Below are 10468 nucleotides of genomic sequence, written 5' to 3' on the forward strand. Positions count from 1 at the left end.
CTAAGGCACTTGACTGCTAACCAGAAGGCTGGCGGTTCAAACCCACCAGCCACTCCTCGAAAGGAAGGTTGGGCAATCTACTTCCTTAGTGATACTGCCTAGGAAATCCAAGGAGGGGTCACTATGAGTTGGGTCCGACTTGACGGCACATAACAACAAAATTTACATGACCACATTGGTATGGGGAAAAAGAGGGTATAGTTTACCCTCTTAGTAATAAAGGTAAGAGAAGGTAGTGTGTAAGTTTTTAGGGACTTCTTTGAGAAAAATGATGTTTCACTGACAGAATACCTTACTTTCTATACTGCTCCTGTTTGAAACTGGGAAATGTTCAGATGAAGTGTTCCTAAAATTTCTTTTAGCATCTCAAAAATGACTTCTGAGATTACAGGTTAGGTCAGATCTGTCTCTTAAGTTGCCAAGTAGGCAAGAAGTCATTTTTTTTTTTCCCAGACACATACATTTCATACATGGTAATTGACTCATTCTGTGATCTTTCTTAATTTATAAGAGGAATTAAAAATGAAGATGCCTTCTGAAAAATGAACATAATCTACAGGCTTTTGTTCTTTTCTATGTAGTTTGCCTTGATAAAGAACCAAAATTCACTTATAATGAAAGCACACAGTATATTTTAATGTATGATTAAAGGTTTATAACCAATAATTATTTTCCATCACTCACATTACAAATGGATCTAGGAGCTCAATGAATAGTTTTTTGGGGTCACCCTTTTCTAGAATACAAGGGTAGGAAAAAGGAGACACAAGCTGGTTATATGATTAAGTTTGAACCACCAATATTTTGGTCCCTGATTCTTAACCTTGACTTGAATGCTGCCTGTCATTCAATGTGATAGCAATTTAAAAAGTCTGTTCAAGAACAACAACCAGAAATTACCTATGCAAATCAGTGGCAAGGAAGTTAGAAAAATACATCAAAGTATTTTTCAAACATTAATCAATAGAAAACTCATTGATGTACAAAACATACAAGAAATTTAAAATATTATTAACAATGACAATGCTCTCCTTTTCAAAATTATACATACAATGATTAAATTTTTTTAGCAATCTATGTTCATAAGCCTTGGTTCAATTTGACGTTATCTCAATGAAGAAAACTTAGATGCCTCTCAACGGTTTCCTACAACCCTCTCCATTACTTTGGTCAACTAATGCATCTACCTTTCAGCAATAAAAACAAGTACTTTCAGTCTCCTAAAACGTCTGTATCCTTCTCACCACCATACTTCTTATCTATTGTCCATAAAATCTTTGCCTCCTAATTGACAATAAATTGAAGTCATCAAACAGACTTTAAGTCTTTACTTCAAAACCTGTCTGTCTAAGAGAATCTGCATTCATTCTATCATCACACATTGCAATTCAGCTATTTGACATCTCCACTTGAGTGAATAAAAGCGATCTCATCTCAGTCAGGCTTCCTCCAATCCTTGATCTATTTCAGTGGCTCCTCTCTCATAATGTATGAAACAACCATCCACCCATTTTGAAAATCATATACTTATAAATCTTTCTTGAAAATTTTTTTCATACTTTAGAAGCTGATAAAGCATCAAATCCTGTTGATTTTACTCTAGAAACCCATCCAGTTGCCACCATCCCTGTTACTACAACCTTAATTCATATCTCACCTGGAATATTCCATAGTTTCCTAAATGGTTTTCCAGAATCCTTTTTTATGCTCTATAATCTCTTCTCCACAATGTACTAGAATGATCCTTTCAAATTTCAAATATAGTTAAGATGATTGGCTGTTTGTATTGCTCTTGTAAGGTAATCCTATGACTTTGTTTCCTCATATTCTATTGTCCCAGCATCCCACCTGGTTTAGCATTATTCCTGCATATTTAGTAAAGCAGCATTATTAATTGTTGCATTAGTAATTGTTATATCAAAACAAGGATGACATTGGTACATCCAACCTTTGCCATGCTCCATCTAGTAGTGTGTGAAATGCATAAACAGTCAACAGAGTTCTCACTTTAAAGTATGCATAAAGATGTAATGTAGCCAGCAAAAACCCATCTCTTTTCCTCTGATTTAATGTATCACTTATTTTTCAATGATAGCCTGTAGGGTTCTTGCTGTTTAAAATTATGCATTCACATATAATGAGCTAGAGACAGTTCATGGAAGCCTATGATATGCTTGGAACATCTAGGCGCCAATTGGCATACCACACAAACCAAACCCACTGCTGTCAAGTCGATTCCAACTCATAGTGACCCCCATTGGGTTTCTGAAGTGGTATATCTTTACAGAAATAGATTGCCCTGTCTTTCTTCCACAGAGTGGCTGGTGGGTTTGAACCACCAATCTTTTTATTAGCAGTCAAATGCCTTAAGCAATGAAAAACATAAGAAATTGCAGGTGTTTGTGAAATATATGTGGTAGCTGAGCATTGATTTTCTGTAGAATGGAGAGAATAGTCCTAACTCCACTGTTTGCCATTGACAGTTCCCGTCAAGCCGGTTTCAATTATAGCAACCTTATGTGTAACAGCATAAAATGCTGCCTAGTCCTGTGCCGTCTTCATGCTTGTTATTATGTTTGGGTCTACTTTTCTGGCCGCTATGTCAGTCCAACTCACTGAGGGCTTCTCTTACATTCTCCAACTCGACACTTTACCAACAATGATATCTTTTTCTAGAGATTTTTTTTTTTCTTGATAATATATCCAAAGTAAAGGTACCAAAGTCTCACTATCCTCATGGGTAAGGAACTTTCTAATTGCATTTTTTTCTAAGAATGATTTGGTTGTTCTTCTGGCAATCCATTCTATAATCAATATTCTTCATCAACAATTCTAATAGATCAATTCTTTTTCTCTCTTCCTTTTTTTTTTTATTGTCCAGCTTTTGCATGGACAATCAGGTGTTTAAAAAGACCATGGATTGGGTCTGGTGCAATTTAGTCATCAAAGTGATATGTTTGTTTAAAATTTTAAAGAGGTTTTTTGCATATTTGCCTAATACAATAGAATATATGATTTTTTTTTTTTTTTTGACTGATGCTTTCAAAGACATTGATTGTTAAGCCTGATAGAATGATACTTTGACAACTTCATTTTCTCCCTCAATTATCATCATGTAGTTTATGGTTACTTGTGAGGATTTTCATTTTCTTCGTGTTCAGGTGTAATCATTCCTGAAGGCTGTAGTCTTTCTTCAAGCTGTCTTCCTTTTCGGTAAGGAAGATTGTCTCATCTGCATATCACAAGTTGCAAATCAGACTTCCTCCAATCTTAATGCCATGTTCTTCTTCACGTAGCCCAATTTCTCAGGTTATTAGTGCAGCATACAGTTAATAAGTTCAGTGAATAGATACAACCCTGCAACACATCTTTTCCAACTCTGAATCTCTATGTTCTGTTCAAGTGATTGCCTCTCCCTCCACGTACAGGTTCTGCATGAGCATAATGAAATGTTCTGGGATTCCTATTCTTTTTAATGTTATCCATAATTTGCTATGGTCCACAATAGAAACTCCATTGCTGCATGCCACTTAGTTTGTCAATTTTTTAATGTATAAATACATAACTACCTATTTTTTTTTTTATTGGTTGAAAAACTGTGTTATAATAAATCTTTCCTCTAGATAAAAAAGTGTTTGTTTTATTAAGAAGTATGAAAATTTTGTTCTTTTGAAAGTTGATAATTAATGTGTAACTAGTGCAAAACATTTTTTATCAACATTACAATCCACAATGAGGGAAGCATTGATAACAAAGATAACATGAAAATGAGAAGACACACATATACCAAAAAAAAAAAAAAAAACTATCTACTTCAACTAGGATTATTTCACACTTGCAGCTGCTGAAGGTATATTTACATATTACTCTTTAAATTATAAGGAGCCCCGGTAGTACATCGGTTAACCACTCAGTTGCTCCATGGGAAAAAAGACTGTGTCATCTGTTCTCTTAAAGGTGTCAGCGAAGGAAACCCTGTCAACCATTCTACTCTGTAATATCAGGTCACTATGAGGTAGAACCACCCTGATGGCAAACAATAACCACAGCTAAAAGTCATGACTGTGAATTTAGATCAAATGATATTTTAAAAATCTATTTTCCATCATCTTCAATTCCCAATGTTCCTGAGAGCTAATATATAAAAGTGATAGTTCTGGCTATCTTGGCCACATTTGCAGAACTTCAAAAATATTGTGATGATGCAACGCTTCTAAGAGAAAATCAGAAACATTTATTCCAATAATGACTTGATTTCTTTCATCTAAATTCTGTAATTGAAGTACATTTTTTAAAGTTCATTCTGTCAAAAAGTGACACTTCTGACAATAGTATAATTTTAGTTTAAAAGTTCAACATTGAAAATAAAATTTCTACTTCTCAATTGGCCAGTGAAAACCTTATTAATAGCGGGAAACACTGTCTGTTATATTACTGGAAAACTTTATGAATAGCCATGGGGAAAAAAAAAAAAAAAAACCTCACTGCCATTGAGTCAGATCTGACTCGTAGTGACCCTTCCTTGGATTTCCAAGGCAATATCACTAAGGAAGTAGATTGCCCAATCTTCCTTCCAAAGAGGGACTGGTGCAGTTTGAATCACCAACTTTCTGGTTAGCGGTCAAATGCCTTAGGTGCTATGCCACTAAAGGTCCTGAAGATAATTTAGGTGGGTGATAATATGAATACAATTTTGATAAAGTATATTATTTCTGTATACACAATGCTTATGGTAGTTAAGGTTGTGTGTCAGCTTGGCTGGGCCATGGTTTTGAGTGGTGGGGCAGCTGGATGTAGTTATGACGAGGTAGGTAACCAACTCAATGGTAGAATCTGCTCTGAGCAACTGAGTAGCTGTCTTCAGGATCTGCTTCCAGTACATAAGGAGAAGCTTTGAGAAAGTTCTTTGAGCTTTTCAGAATATCGGGATCTTGCATTTGGCTGAGTTGTCAGTGGCCTGCCATGTTGCCTGCTGATCTGGGGACAGTTTCTAAACTTGAACTGCTGGCCTGCCATGTTGGTTACTAATGTTAGGACTGTGCTATTTTACATGTAGATCTTGGGTACATCAGCCTCAGCAGCCAGTAGCCATGTGAGTCAGAAAAAGCCTCCAGCTCTAGTGGGCCTGGAACAGGAGGCAGAGTTGAAGACCAAGGTCAAGGGCCCTTCACCCAGCCCCTAAAGCCAACACTTTGCACTCAGACTTCTAGGCTCCTAACTTGTATAAACTCCTGTTTGTTAAAGTCATCCACCTGTGGTATTTCTGTTATAGCAGCCCTAGAGAACTAAGACTATGCTCTTTCTGATTAAAATATAATTGGAGTAGAAATGTGCTTGGAGTAGATATTGTGGTAGACTAAAAGTGGTTGCAAATGTTCTTCTACTCCTCTCTTTGAGAGGTAATATCTAGCCCCTCTCCCCTGAATCTAAGCTGACTTAAGTGACTTGGTGACCAATAAAATGCAGCAGAATCGACATGTTATATTTCTGAAGTTAGTTCATAAGAGACCTTGCAACCTCTGCCTCAGCCTTTTAGAATGAACACTCTTAGAGATCCTAGAAACTATGTAAGAAGTTTAACAACCCTTGAAACTGGCCCAAGCTATTCCAGTCATCATAACCCAGCACCTAACATGGCATATCTAGCAGGTACAATGTGCAGATGAAACAAAAGAAAATAACTGCAGCTGAAACAGCCCTAGACCCAGACATGCAACTGCAGTCAATTTACCCCAACAATTTCCAGTCACTCAAGTCATTGCACCAAAAACCTTAATCATTGTGGAGACAGAGATAAGATATTCTTATTATGCTCTGTTCAAATCTCATCCAAAAAATTATCTCCTAACCTCCACTAGCCACAAAGTCCCGTTGACAAGTCCTATTTGTATCCACTAGCACTCTAGTGCTTGCCAGATGGTGATTATCCCATATACACCTTTCTACATCTGTTACCTGGCATTCTACTGCAAGGAGGAGCTTTTCTTTCTTTACCAATCTTTAAATATTTATTCATTTTTAAAAATCAGTATGGATCCATAGATTCCTATATAATTTAATAAATTATAATTTCAAAGAGTCATTATATATTTTAGTTCCTAAGGCATTTGACTGCTAACCAGAAGGTTGGATGTTCAAACCCATCAGCCACTCCTCTCAGAAGGAAGGTTGGGCAATCTACTTCAGCAGTGATACTGCCTTGGAAACACAAGGAGGGGTAGCTCTGAGTTGGGTCCAACTCGATGGCACATAACAACGACAGCAATGAGTTTGGTTTTGGTTTTGATCATTACGGAAGTAGATTGCCGAACCTTCCTTCTGAGGAGTGGCTGGTGTGTTTGAACCGCCAGCCTTCTGGTTAGCAGTCAAATGCCTTAGGCACTACACTACCAAAGCTCCCAGTTATTATACAGACTCATTATATATTTTAATGTTCAAACTCTCCTAAATTTGGCTCTTCAAATTGACTACCATGTCCTTCTTCATGTCTCCATTGTTATTTAAGGATTTCCATACTTTTGGGCACAGTAGAACGCTCCAAGCCCATCCGTTTTTCCTTCCTGAGCCCTGGAATCAAGTTTTCTCAAAGGAGCCCTACTTTTTATTTTATTATTATTTTTTTTAAGCAGATGATAGTATTAGAAGACAAGCTGTGGATGTGTTCATTGTTACTGAGGTGTCACTACTTCTAGGCCCTTTCAGTTGGCAAAAATGAAAAAATGTGTATTGTTGTTGTTGTTATGTGCCGTCAGTCGGACCTGACTCATAGTGATCCCTCCTTGGGTTTCCAAGGCCATATCACTACAGAAGTATATAGTCCCATCTTCCTTCCGAGGAGTGGCTGGTGGGTTTGAAACGCCAGCCTTCTGGTTAGCAGTCAAGTGCCTTAAGCACTAAGCTACCCTACTTCTAGGCCCTTTCAGTTGGCAAGAATGAAAAAATGTGTATACACACATACAAATATTTCTGTATCTACCTGTGTGTTTATATTTTACAAAGAACATGAATTCATAGCAATATTTCTAATTCCAATATCTGGGTTATGTTTAGTCTTCTTACTTATTATATTTGTAAAGCCTTTCACAGACAAAATAATTACTCTCATTATTCTTGATATTTTTACTTATTTGCTCAATTAGTTATTGTATTTGCTCAATATAACTAATCACTCTAACCCTTCTGGCCACATCCTCCTTCATATATAACCTCTATGCTCCTTCCTTCTCATTTTGCTTCTTCGAAGAATGTTTCTATGTTGAGAGGGTAAGAAAAGAGAGCAATACATTTTTAAATAACTACAAGTAAAATAAAAAAAGAAATCACAAAGGAAACTAGAAATATCCTGGACTGAATGATAATGGAGATATGACATACCAAAACTTGTGTACTACAAATAAAATTGTATGGCCCACAAAGAGAAGTCAATTGAAGTTATCAATGATTTTAAATTTATAACCAGGAAATACAACTTTCAAGGAGATTTTGGGCCATTTTATATTTAAAAAAAAAATTGAAAAATGTGGTGTGGAAGAAAACATATTAAAAATACCCCTGCCATAGTATTAGAGGCAGAGATGGCTAGGAAACTGATTAAACTACTTGAATATGTACCACAAATAATTATTATGCATATGCCATAAGGTTCACATAATCCAAATGAAATTTTTTTATTTTAAAATTGTTACACATATACACAAAATCTAAAATTGTTTAGGAATCATTTTATTTCTGAAAACATTTTTGATTAGAAATATTTTACATGAGCAATTGATACTTCAAAATACATACATTTCTTTTCTAAGTCCCCTTACAATCTTCAATGTTCCTGGTTAAATAACTTTTTTAATAATGTTTTAAAAATTCCTCCTCATCACACACACAAAAAAATATTAGCAAGGATATGGTGAAATAAGAACAGTTATCTATTGTTGGCAGGAATACAAAATGGTACATTGTGGGAAAGAGTTTGATGGTTCCCCAAAAATTTAAACATAGAACTACATATGATCCAATAATTCCACTCTTAAGTACACACTCAAGAGACATGAATGCAGCAACACAAACAGACATGTGTACACCAATGTTCATTCTAACACCTCACAATTGCCAAAAGGTGAAAACTATATAAATGCCCATCAACAGAAGAATGGATGAAGAAAGATAGTATATATATATATATATATATATACACACACACACACACACATGAAGGGATATTACTCATCCATAAAGAGAAATGAAGTCCTAATATATGCTGTGATATAGGTGAACTTTAAAAATATTATGTTGAATGAAACAAGTTAATCACAATAGACAGATATTGTATGAGCTCATATACATGAAATATCTAAAATAAGCAAATATATAGAGACTAAACTTTGTTACTGGTTACCAGGAGTGGAAGGGAAGGGGAAAGGAAAGTCATTGTCCAGGAAGCATTCAGTTTCTGTTTATGGTGGTGGAAAACTTGGCAGTGGATATTGGTGATGATTGCGTAACATGATGGATGTAACTGATGTCACTAAACTGTATATATGATAAACATTAAATTGGCAAATGATGTTTTCATAACAATGAAAAATCCCCTTTCAACCTCCACTGATGTTATGCTCTCCTTTATTTTCTGAGCTTTGAAAATTGGCCTTCTTTCATCCCTCCATATATGCAAAACTGTGTTCTCCTTGGAGCCTTTGCAAATATTAATGCATTTATGTGAAATGTTCTCCATTACTCTTATCATCTGGGTAACTCCCACACATTTTTCATACTTTAACTCAATAATCACTTCCATGGCATGCCTTGACTAGTTAAAAACCCATGTTTAAAAAAATCTCTCAAAGAAACAAATACTATTTTTTTTTTTCTAGCATTTATAGCAGCTGAATTTTTACAAGTATTTATGTGGTTATATGTCCTCCACACCACAAAGTAAGCTATAAGTCATGGAATACGTAAGTTTTATCTCACCATTACTATTAGCCCAGCATCTGGAATCCAAGTGGTGCCTAACAAATATTAATTTGATTAACAAATAAATCAATGAACTGCTACAGTACCCTGATCCATTAACCAGGTCTTTAAATATTTTGATATCTGCTAAGATCTTGTTCTATTCTACTCCTAATTCTTGGAGAATTGCCAGAACTATCAAGCACCACTCTATGTAATCTCTTTTATAAACTGAATCAAACAAGCATGTTTTGTTACAAATCAAAATCAGTGCTTTGGGAGGCATCATATCCCATAGATGGATTACATCAGTTGTGGCTTTGTATATACCTTGTTTATGCAGATTTCTATGGAGTTTTGGATATCAGATATTTGATCAAGAATGTAATGTAATGGTTTAAAACTATTTAAGACACTCAACTGGTCCATACCTCACACCATGCACAAAAACTAATTCAAGATGAATCAAAGACTTAAATGTAAAGGCTGAAAGTATAAAATTCGTTAAAGAAAATATAGCGACAAATTTATGGGCCCAAATATATGACATAAGTAGACTATCAAATATGACCAGAAATGCTCAAATAGCAGAAGATAAACTACATGTCCAGAACTTTCTAAAAATTACATTCTTTTGTGCATCAAAAGGTTTCCCCAAAAGACAAAAAAAAAAAAAAAAAAAAAAAAAGAGCCTACAGATTGGGAAAAAAATGTTTGGCAGTAACATACCTAACAAGAGACTAATCTCTAAAATTTATAGAAAACTTCAACACCAAAAAGACAATCAATCCAATAAAAAAAAAGTGAGCAGAGAACATGACTAGACACTTTGCCAAATGATATTCAGGTGACCAACAAACACAGAAATGTTCACAATCATTACTCATTAGATGGCAAACCAAAACAACAATGGGATATCATCTCACCCTGGAATAATAGCAAAGTTCAACAGGACAGAAGACAACAAATGCTGGAGAGGGTGTGGAGAGATTGGGACTCTCATACAATGCTGGTGGGACTGTAAAATGGTTCAACCACTGTGGAAAATAGTATAGCACTTCCTTAAAATGTTGGAAATAGAAATAACATTTGATCCAGCAATTCCACTACTAGATTTATATCTAAAGAAGTGAGAGCTGGGACAGGAATAAATATATAATGGGACAGGAATAGATACATGCACACCCATATTCATCACCGCATAATTCAAAATAACAAAAAGATAGAAACAACCTAAGTGCCCATCAACAGATGAATGGATAACCAAACTAAGGTACATACATACAATGAAATGCTAAGCAACTTTGAAGAATAATGAAGAATCTGTGAAAAACCTCATAAGGTGCATGAACTTGGAAGGTATTATTCTAAGTGAAATAAAGTCAATCACAGAAGGACAAATATCATATGAGTCCACTATTATAAGAGGGAGCTCTGGTAGCATAGTGCCTAAGGCACTTGACTACTAACCATAAGGCTGGCAGTTCAAACCCACCAGCCACTCCTCGGAAGGAAGATG

This window comes from Orycteropus afer, unplaced genomic scaffold, assembly GCF_000298275.1.
Source record: "Orycteropus afer afer isolate SDZICR_OR568_19922 unplaced genomic scaffold, OryAfe1.0 scaffold00012, whole genome shotgun sequence".
Lineage (NCBI taxonomy): Eukaryota > Metazoa > Chordata > Mammalia > Tubulidentata > Orycteropodidae > Orycteropus > Orycteropus afer.